This window comes from Podarcis liolepis (assembly GCF_965112155.1).
Source record: "Podarcis liolepis genome assembly, chromosome: 14".
Lineage (NCBI taxonomy): Eukaryota > Metazoa > Chordata > Lepidosauria > Squamata > Lacertidae > Podarcis > Podarcis liolepis.
In genome coordinates, this window is record NC_139569.1 from 27,682,762 (window position 1) to 27,699,941 (window position 17,180).

The 17,180-nt window shown below is 46.0% G+C and overlaps 1 protein-coding gene across 4 annotated transcripts in view; it reads right to left on the minus strand.

Moving 5' to 3' along the window:
- Positions 1 to 17,180, minus strand: part of GLCE (glucuronic acid epimerase) — a 57,963-nt gene that overhangs the window by 13,933 nt on the left and 26,850 nt on the right. The window contains exons 1-2 of one of the 4 annotated variants that reach the window (XM_083475099.1): positions 8,353 to 8,449; positions 7,166 to 7,335 (exon numbers count right to left, since the gene is read on the minus strand). The exons of 2 other annotated variants lie outside the window; for them this stretch is intronic. The gene's annotated coding sequence lies outside the window, so the exon portion shown is untranslated. Of the gene's footprint in view, positions 1 to 7,165; positions 7,336 to 8,352; positions 8,450 to 17,180 lie in introns of those variants that run through there. One more of the 4 variants, XM_083475098.1, reaches the window with a different exon arrangement.

Below are 17,180 nucleotides of genomic sequence, written 5' to 3' on the forward strand. Positions count from 1 at the left end.
CTCCCTCTCACGCTGTCTCCCACCCTGCTCTTTCTTTCCTAGGGCTTGCTTTTAAAATATTGAAGACTGCTTGGGTTGTTGTTTTTGTTACTTATCCCACTTAGAGGCCCGGGCTTCAGGGATTTTGTTTGTTTTCCAGCATCCAGCTGTGATGGCTGCCGATGAGAGATGAGAAATCTTCTTGTTTGGAGGTGTGTGGTGTGGCGCTCAAGGGAGGAGAAGGAAGAACAGATCCTCTTTAACTATTCTGTTTGCAGGAAACAGCTACACGCAGGCAACAAACAGCCCACTGTTTCTCCACTGGCTTCGCTCCACCCCTAAATAAGTTAAGACCCTTGCAGTGTAAACACAGATGAAGAACTGAAGGAACAGGAAAAGCACTCAGAGAGACAGGCATCAGAATAGCACTTTCAGAGTCATCTCTTTTAATTTATAATATATAAGGGCAATGGATGTGCTTCCACATTCATGTGACTGTATGCTCACCTATAAAAAAAAATTTCAGACACTCAAGGAGTAAGAAATATGACTTCTAGGTTTCCTGGAGGAGCCTGAAAGGGTTCTGAGCAGGCTTCCCCAAACTGGCACCCTCCATATGTTTTGGACTATAATTCCCATCAGCCAGGCAAGGCTATCCTAATACGTTCCAGGCATCAGCAGCCTTTAATCAAGAAGGGGAAAAAAACTCAGAATGCATTGACAGCATTCAGTTGATAAAGCATAAGACTCTTAATCTCAGGGCTGTGGGTTTGAGCCCCACGTTGGGGGAAAAGATTTATGCATTGCAGGGGGTTGGGCTAGATGACCCTCATGGTCCCTTCCATCTCTACGGTTCTGTGGCCAGTGCATTTCCCTGGAACTCAAGATCAACTGTTTTAGACATAGAACTCGGTGGACCCATCCACTGAAGCTGAATGTTGGAAGGTTTGAGACCAGGGGTAGGCAACCTAAGGCCCAGGGGCTGGATGCGGCCCAACCGCCTTCTCAATCCGGCTCACGGACGGTCCGGGAATCAGCATGTTTTTACATGAGTAGAATGTGTGCTTTTATTTAAAATGCATCTCTGGGTTATTTGTGGGGCCTGCCTGGTGTTTTTACATGAGTAGAATGTGTCCTTTTATTTAAAATGCACCTCTGGGTTATTTGTGGGGCAAAATTAAAAATAGTCTGGTCCACTACATGGTCTGAGGGACAGTGGACCGGCCCATGGCTGAAAAAGGTTGCTGACCCCTGTTCGAGACAGATAAACAAGAAAGCCCATCTTCACACAGCACGTAGCTAACCTATGGAACTCACTCCCACAGGAGGCAGTGATGGCCACCAAGCTAGATGGCTTTAAAAGAGGGTTATACAAATGGAAGAGGGGGCTATTGATGGCTACATTCTGCCTCCACAGTTGGAGCCATAAATGCTTTTGAACGCCAGTCGCTGGAAACCGCAGGAGGGGAGAGGGCTTGCAGACTTCCCATTGAGGCCTCTGGTTGGCCCCTGCGAGAACAAGATGCTCGCCTAGATGGGCCATTGGCCTGATCCAGCAGGCTCATCTTAGGTTCTTATGCAGACTGCATGCCCTTTAGGATAGAATGCCTTATTCTAATTGTGTACAGAGTAATGTGCATGGACGGTGCTATATAAATGAACAAGGAGGAGAAGAACTAGGACTCCTTTGGCAGGAAGGGTCATCCCTGGGTAGCTGCATACACAAGGTCCCCAGGTTCAGCTTCCATCATCTCAAGGTGCAGCTGGAAGAGACTTCCTGTCTGAAATGCAGGACAGGTGCTGCCCTTCAGAGTAGGAGACACTAGTCAATGGACCAACATTCTGCAGGTACAAGGCTGCTACAACGCAGGGGCACAGGGAGGGAGAGGAGCCCCTACCACACCTCTGTGTTTCACTGCTGCAGCTGGCTTTCTGCTCTCATCTAGTTCCAGATCCAACATCGCCAGGCTTATTGCCACCATCCCACGCCGGTGACAATTCACCCTGCTTTTTCCCTTTCTTTTTTAAGGCTCATTCACCTGCATCCTTAATGGCAAATGAGATGGTGAACAGCTTGTACAATGTGTGGTCACTGTCAGAATTACATTAGCACTTCAAAGAAGGAGGCAATTGCCCTCCTTAGCATATATCAGAGACAGAGAGCGAGGGAGCTGAATTTATGAGTTCATCACCGGGTTGTGTGTGCGTCACAGCCATGCCAGAATCGTAGGCAAAGGTGTTTGGTCAGCAAAAGCTGTGCAAGGGTTCTGGGGATTTTTATGCTGAATTTACCAGAAATTAACTTAGAAATAGAGATACTCGCCTTTGGGCAATGTGCCTGGTTATAGCCGAACCAGAGCCTCCATTTGCAAAATCAACTTGCAGACTTGTTTTTCCTGAAAGAGTGCAATGAAAACACTTAATGTCAACAAGCAGGGAGTTCCAAGGTCTTTGAGCTGTCACAATAACAAAATTGGTTTCTTACAAATGCAGAACCAATATTATGAGGTACCCGGAACAGTGACAGTTCCCCATATCAGAGTGGTCAAGTGAGCCTATCTGGGGTAAGGAGATCTTGGCTCCAAGTTAAGGACTTTGTATACTAATAGTAACACCCTGAACATGGCTTGGTAGCAAACAGGTAACCACTGCAGATCTCTGAACAGAGGTGTTACATGCTGATGGGGTCTCGATCCTAACTTAGGTCTGTTAACTTCAATAGGCCTACTGTGAGTAGAATGAATGTTAGATGCTCCCTGCCTTGTAAAGCTCTTCTGCTCCCCTACAGATCACAGTGGGCTATATGGATCGGGCAAAAAGATTCCATTCCCCTTATTTACCTATCAGTGATCCACTGGAGGCAATTCAGGTGGTGCAAAACACCAGAGCTGCTTCTTAAGGCTTAAAATAAAGGGAGATATTAAAACATGTTTCCAAAATGAACAGCCAAATGAGTCCGTGTTTCTGCAGGCGCCTCACCACAATGTTCTTTTGGATGCAAGGGGGGGGGGGGAACAGCCTTTAAATGCAAAGATCAGGGATTTCTGCTACACCTAGATAAGGCCCTTGTTTACTCTCAAGAATCTGGGCCAGTCTAATCTGGCTCTGAAATGAACACAGAGGCCACCAAGCCTGGGGCTTGGCAAAGGAGAGATACATGCAGAAGCAGTGTTTTTATAAGCCCCAGGAACGGGAGATTGGCACTTGGGAGGGTCCGTCCAAAGCAGCATTTCCTTCCTCCTCCTCCCACTATCTGCACTGTTCTCAGCAAGCCTGAGTATTAAGGGATTCGCCAAGCAACTAGCACACGCATGGATGCTTTTTTAAAAAAAAAACCCACAACCGAGTACAGAAAGGGACTCACATTTTACCCCAGCACGCAGAAATGCTCCCAAGTTATTGTGGAAGCACCACAATGCAGGGCTCCTTCCATCAGCTCTGCCGAAAGCCCAGCTCCATCAGGCACCTCCTACCCATGAACTGTGCCAGCTGGTCATTGTAAGAATAGCTGTTTAAGAATTGGTGTCTGAGTTTGCATTTTTCCTCTTCCCTCCCTGTCCTTTTCGTGTGTGTGTGTGTGTGTGTGTGTGTGTGTGTGTGTGTGTGTTTTCACACGTAGAGAGCCAATGCAACATCATGATTAGAGTGTTGCACCAGGAATTGGGAGATCAGGGTTCAAATCCCCACCTAGCCACGAAGCTCTCAGGTTGGTCACTGCTATCTCAACCTACCTCACAGGGTTGTTGTGGGGATTAAATGAGAAGTGGGGGTACCTTGTACACCACCCTTGAGCTCCTTCGAGGAAATGCTGGGATATAAATGCAATAAAGAAATGCTAGCTCAGTAGAACTGTCTACACCAGGGGTGGGAAATCTCTGGCTTCCCGGGGGTTGCTGTATTACAAAACACATCATCCCTGGCCACAATTGTAATTCAGCAGCATCAGGCAGGCCAAGCATTCCCCACACCTGGTTCACACTAACTGGAAGCAGTGCCCTAGGGCAGGGACCAACCCAACCATGAGGCAAGGTGAGACCAACGCCCCCAGCAGCAGATTTTTCTGTCCCCTTGTTCCTGATGTAGCTCTTCCCTGCCTCCTTCTTCCCTGGTAGGGAGGGGGGCACTATTTTGGGGTCCTCCTCAGGTACCAAAGTATCTTGGGGCAGCTTTGCCCAGAGCTTGAGACAGGAGGTAAGATTATGCAATGATTTCGCATGAACTCCTGGGGCATTAAAATATCCAAATAGTGTTCAGCTGTTTCTCTCTGGAAAGGAAAAAATGCTGATTTGAATGCAAATGCCTAATTAATGGCTTATTTACAATTAATCTGCCTTTTAATCTTTCTGCAGCTAGCATTTTAAATGCATCTTGACTTGATAAAGACCCAGAGCAGAATTTTAAACAATGCACTGATTTTCTTTGTGCAGTGGAGGAAGAAAAAAAGTTATAATACCATACAAATACAAATGAACAGTGTAACGATAATTGAATCTACGTAGGGGCTTTCTGTGCTGGCTGACTCTTTAGAACAGATTTACTATTTAATTACGGCTGTTAGCCATATTCCATCTGTGTAGCATTTGAAAGAAACACCCATAAGTTGTTTAGCAGAATGACAGAGTGCCCAGGAATGGTTCTGCAATTTTGTGATGGCAATCCAACGCAGTCGTTAGCAAGAGGTCCCTTCGAGCACCTAATTTAAAAGTGAAACATCAGCAGATCTCTACCAAATATTGAATTTTTTTCCTTAATAGAAATCATTGTGAATTTCAATACTGAGTCCCTACATCACAAGTTATCAACAAGCAGCAGGCGAGACATTTATTCAGGCTTCTTCCTTTGGTGTGCGTGTGGGGTTGTGTTGTTGTTTTTTTGCTATGTACCCAGACTTAGTTCTTGGTGACCTAGCCATACACACAGCTTCCTAAAGTCATATGCTGATTTGTCAGAAAAATCTTTGCTTTCTCTAAACCTCACGGCTGCCTCTGCTAAAGGCTAGGAAACCCAAGAAGAGCAACTCATCTGGTCTCTTTTCGCAAGCTGTGGGGATGGACTGATGGGCACAGAAGGGGCTGCAGGAAGAGAAATGTGACCAGGGCTGCTGTACCTGGCACTCAGTGTGGAAGGACTAACCTCAGAAAACTGAACCGGAACATGCCACTTTCCCAACCTGGTGCCCTCCAGATGTTTTGGACTGCAACTCTTATCAGCTCCCCCGCCCCAGCCAACACACTTCGTTGATGCTGGCGCTGCTAGGAGTTGTAGTCCTAAACATCTGGAGGGCAGAAGGTTGGCAAACGGAACCATAGATCTAAGACTGAACTGAGACTGCTTTGCCAGAAACAGAGTACAGTACGATCGCCTCTAACATGCATTTAACTTGCGCACTTTCAACCACATGTGGTGGAAGGCTGGCTGAAATTCTGCAAGTTAAATGCAAGCGAGGCAGAAAGCTTAAAAGCTATTTTTGTGCCAGGGCTACCCAGTGCAAAAAAAGAAAGAAAAAGGGAGCTTTTAAACTCTCTGCCTTGCTTGGGGGGGGGGGGGGCAAGGCCCACTCAGTGGCTGGCTCCAGAAGGCGAGGGAGGCTTCCCAGGAGCGGTTTGATTATACTAATTTTTACATATATGCAGAACCCTGGGAACGAAGCGCCTGCGTAAGATGCAAAACTGCCCAACCCTGTTCCACAGCAAAAAATTCCCTCCTCCCAGGTAGACCCATTTTGCTCCTCTGTCAAACCTCCACCTGCTCTGTCAAAGCACTCTGCCGAATGCCCATTTCAAGCCCATTCATTCATTCACACACACAGAGCCAGCATGGGACACATTAACACTGCACTAAGATCGCACTCCAACAGACATTAGGCCCGAGGTGTATAAATTCAGGGCCAGTGAAATGTTGCCAACTCCGGTCTGAGGCATCTTAAAAAAAATCAAAAAAATCTGCAATGCTATTGAAATGCTCTTTTCCCAGCGTCTAGATCTCAAGGGGTGGTTTGAGCTATTGCTAAAACTGAACGTGAACAATTCCAAACCACCACAGCTAGAATCCACTCACCTTGAGAAACACAAAGTTCAAAACGGAGCTGCCCAACTCAAAACACTGGACCTCTGTGCAGACAGAGCCACAAAGTATTCAGACAAATGGGAGACTCCTTTCTTTGAACTCAGTCGCTGCCTATCTAACATGCTGTGATATTTATTTATTTATGTTTGTAAGTTTTTCTTATTTTGTTTTATAACGTATAGAAAACAGAAGAGGACAGGGATAACAACAGGTGAAAATTAAAAGATGAAAAAACAAAACTATAAGCACACAGAATGAGTACAGTTGCACATGGGTTAAAAGAACAAAGTTCAAGTAAAGAATAGTGTATCAGTGTTATCTGGTTAGCAAATATGGTTCCAGATTTGCCAGGACTGTCTTGAAACTGATGGCTCTGTTGTATGTGTCATTAAAAAAAAATGCCAAATTATATAAAAAGTGGCTGGAGGTTCTAATCCTTGTCAAAATTGCAAATTATGTGCAATTTTCTCCTTGCTGTGAGATTCTGAACCATGTTGGTTCGTGTACTGGGGTGGGGTGGGGGTGGGAAATGGGAGGGAGCGGAAATGGCTGTCGTAATTATGAGCCCATTTAGTGTGGAGCCTAATAAATCTACTTGCTCTCCAGATGGATTAGACTATTAAGCCCCGCACCCCCTTTTGCTAATGGCACAAACAAGAACGCCAAACTCTGCCAGCTGCTTGCAAATGCATTACGAGGCCCCCTTGAAGCCAGCAAAGCACCACATTGTTGCTTCGGAGATTGATGAAGGAAGTCTCCGCAACAGATGAAAGACTTTAGCGCTGTTTCGTCAGCTTCGCTGCACCCCTATTTATAGACCAGGCGCAAGTCTCCAAACAGCCGCCTTGGTAAACCTCATTAACTGCCCTCCAAGGGGTGCAAAGCTGCACCTATTATTGCTATTTATAAAGCTTATTCTGTGCTTTCTTCAATGTATACCATGCCACCTGCCTTTCAAGGTGGAACCCAAGGGGGCGTCACCATGACATCATGTGACTGAGTAGGGTGTTCCATTCGCCTGCCAAAATGGCCCATTGAGGGAGCTCAGATGCAAGCCCCCCAACCCGTGGGGCAGCTTGGGTGACAGGAATGGTAAATCAAAACATCTCGAGGGCATTACACACTGATGTAGGTTCCTCTTCAGCAAGCGGCAAGGCTGGCTTCATTCCAGGTTTATCTAAACAGCTGATGGGAGAAATTCCTTTTGCCACACCTCAAAAAGGATATTGTAGAGTTGGAAAAGGTTCAGGAAAGGGCAGCCAACACGATCAAGGGGGTGGAGCAACTTCCCTGTGAAGAAAGGTTGCAGCGTTGGGGACTTTTTGCATGAGAAAAGGGCAAGAGGCAACATGCAAGAAATGTATTAAAAATATGCACTGCACAGAGAATGTGGATAGAGAAAAGATTTTCTCCTCTCATAACACTGGAACTTGTGGATATCCCAATGAAGCTGAATGTTTGAAGATTCAGGACAGATCAAAAAAGAGAAAGCCCTTCACGTAGTACAGTGGTGCCTCAGGTTAAGAACTTAATTCGTTCTGGAGGTCCGTTCTTAACCTGAAACTGTTCTTAACCTGAAGCACCACTTTAGCTAATGGGGCCTCCCGCTGCCACCGCTGCGCGATTTCTGTTCTCATCCTGAAGCAAAGTTCTTAACCCAAGGTACTATTTCTGGGTTAGCGGAGTCTGTAACCTGAAGCATATGCAACCTAAACATATGTAACCCGAGGTACCACTGTATAGAGTTAAACAATGAAACTCACTCACACAGTGGCCACCAACCTAGATGGCTCTAAAAGAGGATTGGGTAAATTCAGGGGGGAGAAGGCAATCAATAGCTACTAGCCAGGATGGCTATGCTCTGCCTCCACAGGTGGGAGGCAGCAACACCCCTAAATACCAGTTGCTGAAAACCAAAAGGAGGGGAGAGGGCTCTTGTGCTCGAATCCTGCTTGTGGGCTTCCCATTGGGGCATCTGGTTGGCCAGTATGAGAACAGGATGCTGGAATAGATGGGCTACTGGCCTGACCCAGCAGGGCTGTTTCTACATTCTGGTTAAGTTCACCCCATGCTCTAAACACCTCTGTGCACATCTAGTCACTTGCAAACAATAAGGCCACCACGTTCTCTCTGCAGCAGCTGCCAAAGCACCAAGAATTACTCAAGGAGCAACAGCCAGCCTCTGGGGGGGGGATTAGCATCGTGGCCTCAGGTAACCTCAACGAATGGGCTTGCTTGGGACGGGCACACGCACCCTGCAATGACAGCTGTCACTTAAAGAGAAAGGAAGGGGAATGAATACATTACCGGAGGTTCCAGCCTGCCTCCAGGAATATCACAGGTGGCATTTATCGAATGTGTGGGAGTTACTTAGCAGCTCCATATCTTAACCTTGAAGTTGCCTGGAAATCTCTGGAAACAAAAGGCTTGTTTACAGGCTGCTCAAAAGATGCTCAGCTGTGATACTGCAGCACGTCGTGCTGCATTTGAGTTGGGGGGGAGAGATACAGGCATCAAAAGCAATCAATAACCAGCCCCCTGTGCCTGAGGTTACAGAAGCCTCCTAAGAATGAGTAAACTACAGGGTGGAGTCACCTCCATTGTGGGAATCTCCATTGCCATTGGAGAGAGATGGGGAGACAAACTCCTTGAAGAGCAGCTGGTCCTGCAAACCTCCAGCGTTAAGGGCTGCTCTGAAATCCGCTGAAAAATGACATTCAGATGAAGCTGCCTTCTACTGAATCTCTGTTCACCTAGCTCAGTACTGTCTACACCAGGGGTCAGCAAACGTTTTCAGCAGGGGGGCGGTTCACTGTACCTCAGACATTGTGGGAGGCAGATTATATTTTGGAGAAAAAAATGAATTCCTACGCTCCACAAATAACCCAGAGATGCATTTTAAATAAAAGCACACATTCTACTCATGTAAAAACATGCTGATTCTCAGACCGTCCGCAGGCTGGATTTAGAAGCCAATTGAGCCGAATCTGGCCCCCAGGCCTTAGTTTGCCTACCCATGGTCTACACTGAGTGGTGGCTGCTCTTCAGGGTTTCAGAAAAGGGGCTTTGGCAGGTCTACCTGGAGATGCTGTGGAGAAGGCTACAGACCTTTCGTATGCAAATCCCTCCTGAGTCAGAACAGGATCGGCTCTCTCCCAGGGTCTTGAGCAAAGTCTTCCCCTGCTAGCAATGTAGACAATTTTGCCTGGAACATTCTCTGTACAAATCCTGTACTCTGCCACCAAGGCACAGTACCTCCCCACCCACAGCTGTGCAAGCGTGAGAGCCACTGTGTTGTAGCGATTAGAGGGCTGGACCAAGACCAGGGAGAGACGAAGGTTCAAATCCCCCCTTGGCCACAAAGCTCACCTGGTGACCCTGGGTCATTCACTGCTTCTCAGTCGACCTACCTCACAGGGTTGTCGTGGGGATTAAATGAGGAGGGGGAGAACCATGCACACAGCCTTGAGCTCCTTGGAGACCGTGGTAGGATATCAATGCATTAAGCAATAAAATAATAAAGTGGAGATTAAGAAGGGCAGGATCCCACAGAAGTAGTTCTGTTAGCACAAAGGAATGCCCCCTTCTCTCTCTTGCTGCACAACCTCAAAATCTGTGCTAGGTTGTCCCACCAACAAATCTGAGGAAGGGCACACAGGGAGAGAAGAGGCAGTTCCACTACATAAACAGAAATGTTTGTGCTAAGAGAGGTACAGTAGAACCTTGGTTCTCAAATGCCGAAAACCCAGAGGTAAGTGTTCTGGTTTTTGAACTTTTTTCAGAAGCTGAACGTCCGACACGGATTCTGTTTGAGAGCAGGAAGCTCCTGCAGCCAATCAGAAGCCGCACCTTGGTTTTCAAACGTTTCAGAAGTCGAATTGACTTCCGGAACGGATTACATTTGAGAACCAAGGTACGGTTGTACTTTGCTGGATACTTCCTGAAATCACCTGTGTGCTATACCAATAAAATCACAATCAGATCCCTTTGCCAGCACCAGCCTGTGAGTGGCCCCAGGAGGCAAAGCACAGAATCACAGGATTGTTGAGTAGAAGGGACCAGAAAGATCAATCTAATCCAACCCCCTGAAATGCAGGAATCACCACTAAAGAAGCCCTGATAGATGACCAGCCAATCTCTGTTTAGAAACCGCCAATGGAGAGGAATCCACCACCTTCCAAGGGAACAGGTCTTACTGTGAGAAAGGCTTGCCTTCCAGACCCCAGACCCTTTTGGTCAGCCTTCTCTGCACACATTCCAGCTTGTCAATAAACTGCGGAACGCAAAACTGGACACGGCATTCCAGATGTAGTCCGACCAAGGTGGAATAGAGTGAAACCATTACTTCCCTTGATCTGGACACTAGACTGCCATTGATGCAGCCAAGGACTGCTTGAATGTAGTCTTTGAAGGGGGGGGAGAGAAGGAAGCAAGGCAGCACCTTTCAGGCCCACTCACAACACCTGGAGATTTGGTACAATTTCAGAAAGCGGGGAGGCACTACAAACAAGCAGCTATACACTTTCTGACATTGCACTGATGGGGGCAATCTTGTGTCCCACCCAATACGGGTTAGAGGGAAGGAGTGGTCATTTGAACAGGGATTGCCTCCCAAGTGCATCCTCCTGCCACCCAGAAGGATGGGGATAATGTTGGTCTACATTACAGGGCTGTAAGCATCCCTGAGAATATACTGTAGGAGAAGCATTTGTAATATCCTCTCCAAAATACTTTTAGCGGGTGAGCTAAAACCACCCGGTCAATTTGTTATTACGGTCTGGTTAATTTTCAAATCTGATGTTTTAAAACCTTATTTTAGGCACTGTTACCCGCCGTGAGGATTTTGGAGAAGGAAGAGTTACGAAGCCTAAGCAAGCCAATCTTTTAAAAGAAAAATAATCCACGGTTTCATGCCAATGCATTTAATTATCTCTTTCTGCAGACTTCTTTACACTGTTTGCACACTGGGAGGTTTTTTATTAAAAAGTATTTTTTTGGCGGGGGGGGGGGAGAAGAGGCATGAGAAAGATAACTGCTGTAAGAATTGATACATTTCAGGTCCCCCTTTCCTCCAAAGCCCATGGATTTCACTTAATTCAGAGCCCCGTGGCTGCTAGATCGTGTGTAAGTGCTCTGCGCATCAAGAATTTTTAAAGCACTCCACTCAGATACAAATTGCATTATTTTTATTGATTTTTACATTACGGTGAGATTTGCTTCTGCAGTAATCGCAGAGGTTTCGGGAACAATTAAAAGCGTTCCCAATTTTCCACCAGCAATGGAATGATTATTTTTCATGACTGAAGTGTCATTTTAATAAAAAGAGCTGCTATAATTCATACCGCTGGAACTTGCAAATAATTACCACTATCCGTTATAGGCCAATACATCCAGAAATTAGTAATAAGGCAGAGCATCCAAGAGCTGTCTCTCTTTGCCAGGCAGCATAGCCCACAGATCTTTTTAAATACTGTAGCTGTTTAAGAATTCTAAATACATATTTACAGCCAATATAAAGAACATTGTAAATTGTGGCTTGCTTTATTTCGCTGGGCAGGGATGGAGCGGGATAAGATCTGGTCCAGGAGTCTCTGCTAAAATGGGAGGGATGCTGTGGTCCCAGGTACCTTGAAGTAGGTATACCTTGAAGCTGGGAGGCCATGCCTTGAAAGATCCATCTCTAGACCCAGAAGATTTTGAGAGGATCCCAATATCCTCTTTTTAGGGCAAGGTGCTGAAACAGATGGTAGGCATTCAGTTACTCCTGGATGACCACTGAGTATCCAGACACCTCAAGGGTGGAGAAAGGTATGGGCATCTACCATAAATTTTTGGTATGAGTGCCTTCCCAACCTTCTAACCATTTTAAATCATTGCAATAAAATCATGATCATTTGTTTCTGGGACATTTTACAAAAATTCACACACTGTTGAAGGGTGAGTACAGTGGTACCTCGGGTTAAGTACTTAATTCGTTCCGGAGGTCCTTTCTTAACCTGAAACAGTTCCTAACCTGAAGCACCACTTTAGCTAATGGGGCCTCCTGCTGCCACCATGCCGCTGGAGCACGATTTCTGTTCTCATCCTGAAGCAAAGTTCTTAACCTGAAGCACTATTTCTGGGTTAGCGGAGTCTGTAACCTGAAGCATATGTAACCCGAGGTACCACTGTACAGAAATTCCATAAAAGATACAGTAGGCAAGAGTTCACGTAGGTTAAAGTGCCAAGGTTAATGTAGAACGCAGGAAGCTGTTTTTTACTGAGTCAGGCCACTAGTCCATCTAGCTCAGTCAGTACTGTCTACACTGACCGGCAGCAGCTCTCCAGAGTTTTAGGCAAGGGCTCTCCCAGCCCTACCTGGAGACACTGGGGACATTCTGCATGCAAAGCAGGTGCTCTGTGCTACTGTATGGCCCTTCTCCAGCATCTCTGACACCTGCAGGAACTCCAATTGAAAGAGATTGAGTGCTATTTGTTACTGAATGCTTCTGTTACATAGTAGGGATGGGAGGGAAAAAAACCCAGATTCAGTGTGCATTCACATTTTCTGACATACTATGCAAACCTAAACACAATAAAAAAAATCCTTCCAGTAGCACCTTAAAGACCAACTATGTTAGTTCTTGGTATCTGAAGAAGTGTGCATGCACACGAAAGCTCATACCAAGAACTAACTTAGTTGGTCTTTAAGGTGCTACTGGAAGGAATTTTTTTATTTTGACTATGGCAGACCAACACGGCTACCTATCTGTAACTAAACCTAAACACAGTCATCTTTCAGAATTCACACTTTCAATTTTTATTCAATATAGTTCAAAGATGCAAATAAACTGGGGGGGAAATGCAAATATTAGTGAAAATAACATGCAAAAATGTTTGGGTGGAAATTGCTTTGCAACAATGTGAATATTAGGCAAAACTGCATGTAAAACAATTATTAGGATAACCTGTACTGAAATGTTGATAGGGAAATTCTACTCGGGAAAATTGGCACTGATGAATTTTTGTGAGCGTTTTTTTAATGCAAACTGATGGGGCAGTATGGAGAACTGAACTTAGGACCGGCAAAATGGTGGAGAAAAAGCAAAATCCAGACGTGCCCCTCCCTATTACACAGCACATCCCACCCACCTGCATCCGACAAGATCAGTGCCAAGCTAAGGTAGATTTCCTGTCAATGAAAGAAGGTAGTTTTATTCGTCTTGTGGATTATCTATATTAAATGATGCAGAGGGGAGGAAGAACTCGAGAGCTTGTGCCAACACACTTGCTCACAGTACAATGCCTCTTCCCAGAACAACTGGCACCCTGCTCCTGACTACCACTGCTTACTGGCAAAAAAGAAAAAGAGCTAACCTGATCACTTCTAAGCCTGCTGCCCTTTTCCCCTGGAGGAGGCAAAGTGTTGCACTGTATTTAGTGCTCATCGATTTGCAAGCTTGGAGGGGATTGCAAGCGCATCAGAAACCAATGCCTAACGACCGCTCTATAGACAAGCCTATAGTCCCCCCGTAAGAGCATCATTAGCCTAACAAAAATACATGCAAAAATATGTGCTGGAACAGACAATGCGACGTCTCCATCCGTAATCTTGATCACATAAATATGAAAGAAAGAAAGAGGGAAATTATAAATGCGCCTGTTGGCAGGAGAGCCCGAAAACTTCTCAGAAATTATACAAGACTTTATCCATCATGCATGCACCATATCCATCACTGTGTGCGGCTTTTTAATTAAAACTCCTCCAGCTAAGAAAGTTAGTAAAGAGACTTGCCTTGCCATTTAGCAAATATGCCCATGAGCGACACACATGGAGTTATGCAAACGCCGAAGGACTACTTCCAGGAATAACTTTGAAATGAAGCAAGGGTTGGGACACAGGCACACACACACACACACACACACACACACACAGAGAGAGAGAGAGAGAGAGAGAGAGAGAGGAGTCTTGATCAACTGCCAACTGGTTAAAAGGAGGATTTAGTCATGAACTCCACATTAGCACAACCATGACTAGGTGCACCGAACTTGGAGTAAGCTGAGCTCCAGCCCGCTGACACACCCAGACTTTGCAGGAACAGCTCCTCTGTGCAGCTGAAAAGAATCTGGGAGCATTAAAATTTAGCAGTTTAAAGTTTAACCACTTGCTGAGAACAAGCCCTTTGGAGCTCAGATTGTTGTGGGCGAGGCTCAAACCACAGAGCCGCAGGCAGATCTCTGTGGCAGGAGGCATGAAGAAGGAGAAGGAAGTTCAGAAAAGGGCGACCTAAATGATCCAAGGGATGAAGGTTACAGCAAATGGGACCTGTTAGTTTGAGAAGAGGAGACACGGCAGAAGTTTGTAAAATTATGCACGGCATGGAGAAAGTGGATAAAGGCAAGGTTCCCCCGCCCCCAAATAACACCAGAACTCAGAGACATCCAGTGAAGCTGAAGATTCAGAAAGGATAAAAGAAAGGACTCATGCAACCCACAGTTAAACTATGGAACTCACTCCTGCAGGAGGCAGCAATGGCCACCAATTTTGACGGCTTTAAAAGAGGATTGGGCAAATTCCCAGAGGAGACGGCTATCAAAGGCTGCTGCTAGGCACAATGGCTATGCTCTGCCTCCATAGCTGGAGACAGCAATGCTTCTGAATACTAATTGCTGGAAACCACAGGAGAGGAGGCGGCCCTTGCACTCAGGTCCTACTTGTGGGTTTCCCATTGGGGCATCTGGTTGGCCTCTGAGAACAGGGTGCTGGACTAGATGGACCAGTGGTCTGTTCTAGCAGCCAACCTCACCTTCTGTTCCTAAGAGAGAGAGAAGCCAGCTCCTGTCTACCAAACAGAACGTCGGCAGTTCCAGTATAGTTTCTTCTGTTGTTGCTGCTGCTGCTGCTGCTATGAGATTGTTCAATGGCATCTGTATGTTTTTAACTATGGTTATTTGTGCAGCTGCTTTATTTTAATTTTTAAAAGTATTTTTAGGCCATCTGTGATTCTATCCCAGAAAGGGCGCGGTACAAATAAATATGCTATGTATGTATAAATAAATGAAATGCTGAACACCACTACCTGCTTGCACTTGGGAGTCAATGGCAACTCCTATGGAAGATGCAGGATTTGGCTTGAGCTTTACTTGGTCCAGCAAAACAAACTAGGTTTTCCAAAACGGGGCAGATAAGTTTCAAGTCCTCAGGGAAGTGTGAATAAATATGCTGGCCTGGATGACCTTTCCGAAAGAGAAAAATGCTGATTGTAAAAAGAAAAAGAAAAGAAAAGAACTGCATGGAGAGAGTTGCTGACAACTCAGAAAGCATAAATACATAAATATTTTCATTTCATAATGTACCGGGGGGGGGGACTACTTTGAAGAGCCAGCCTTGAAACGATATTGGGGTTGGGGAGTTAATATTAGCAGAGTTGCTTTCAAAATGTGTCCTGCCTTCCGACAAGTGACAACGAACCTGGAAAAGGCTGCTATGCAGAAAGTTAATAATAGCCTCCAGCCAAGGGAGCTTTTCATCTGTTGGTTCTCCCTCCCTCCTCTCCCCTTGGTTTTAGGAACCATCACCGCCAAAGCTATGTCTGGGTGAACCTTTGGTCTTTCCATATAGGACCACCATCATAGCAAATGTTTGGTCTTTCCTAATAGGATCAGCTATATTTGGTTTCCTTTGAAATTATACAGCATTACAACAGGGCCTCCATTCTTATAAGCGCCTGAACTATTAAAGGTAAAGGGACCCCTGACCATTAGGTCTAGTCGTGACCGACTCTGGGGTTGCGGCGCTCATCTCGCTTTATTAGTCGAGGGAGCCGGCGTACAGCTTCCGGGTCATGTGGCCAGCATGACTAAGCCACTTCTGGCAAAACCAGAGCAGCGCACGGAAACACCGTTTACCTTCCCACCGGAGCGGTACCTATTTATCTACTTGCACTTTGACGTGCTTTCGAACTGCTAGGTTGGCAGGAGCAGGGACCGAGCAATGGGAGCTCACCCCATCGCGGGGATTCGACCTTCTGATTGGCAGCCTGAACTATTAGGTGCCCCCATTATCTGGGCTGATAATGCACAGGACTTCGAGTCTCTGACTAACGGCAAGAGCTTCCATTCATCCCAGAGAAGCAGCGCTGCCTTACATTACCAAGACAGGATTCTCCACCCCAATTCAAATACTGCTCTTTTCAGGGTCTTTGTGTTAAGAATCTCTCTCGTTCCTATAGCAGGGCCCAGAAATATAGCGGCGTGGCAGTTTCCAGAAGAACTGCAGGAGGAGCGTCAGCCTGGACGCTGCCCCTGCAAATCCAGACAGGCTCCCACCTTCCCAGGGAAACTGCTGAGCCAAAGCCATGAGGCAAGACAACGAGTTAGTCTCTGTGGAAATTTCCAGGCACACATGTTGGAACAGTCTTGCTTAGACTTGTTTTTTATGCCGAAGGAAAGAAAATGAGCGATGTGTTCTAAGCCATTTGCAAAGAGTCGATCTGCAAGCCTGGAAAAGAAACAACAGTTTTTTAAGAGTGTGGCAGGGAGAGAAGCAGGAATTCCACAATGTAGGAAGAGGAAAGTGAGAAGAAGAGTGAGGGGTTGCTGGAAACAGAAGCTGAGCTCACGGATATGAGCCTCATCTTTGCAATTCTCTGGACCATCTTATGCTGAGAGTTGTTAGCAGGGCACTATTCCCCCTTCCCACAGCTACAGTTCTCAAGAGTTTTCTGGGGAAAAGGACTGATTGTTAAACCACTCTGGAAACTGTCACTCTTGTGAGGGGAACAGGGGCTTCACAACAACTCTCATCATCTTTACCAAACTACAGTTCCCAGGATTCTATATAGGGGGAAGCCATGGCTGTTTAGAGTGGTATGATACTGGTTTAAATTTATAGGGCTGGTGAGGTTGACAACTGCCAATTGCTTTTGCCCCATGCAGCACACTTCCTCTTGGCACACAGCTAACTCCTTGGCCTGTGCTTGTTCAGACTGCTTCCTGCCCAAAATCTTGAAAAGCCGCTGTCCTTTAGTGTAGACCAGTGGTTCCCAAACTGTTAATGGCAACCCCGTCACCCTTGGTTCCATAAACAGCTCCTGCCCTTCGCTATAAAAACATCATTCATAATAGTGTTTGGCACAACCCATTAAGAAGATAAT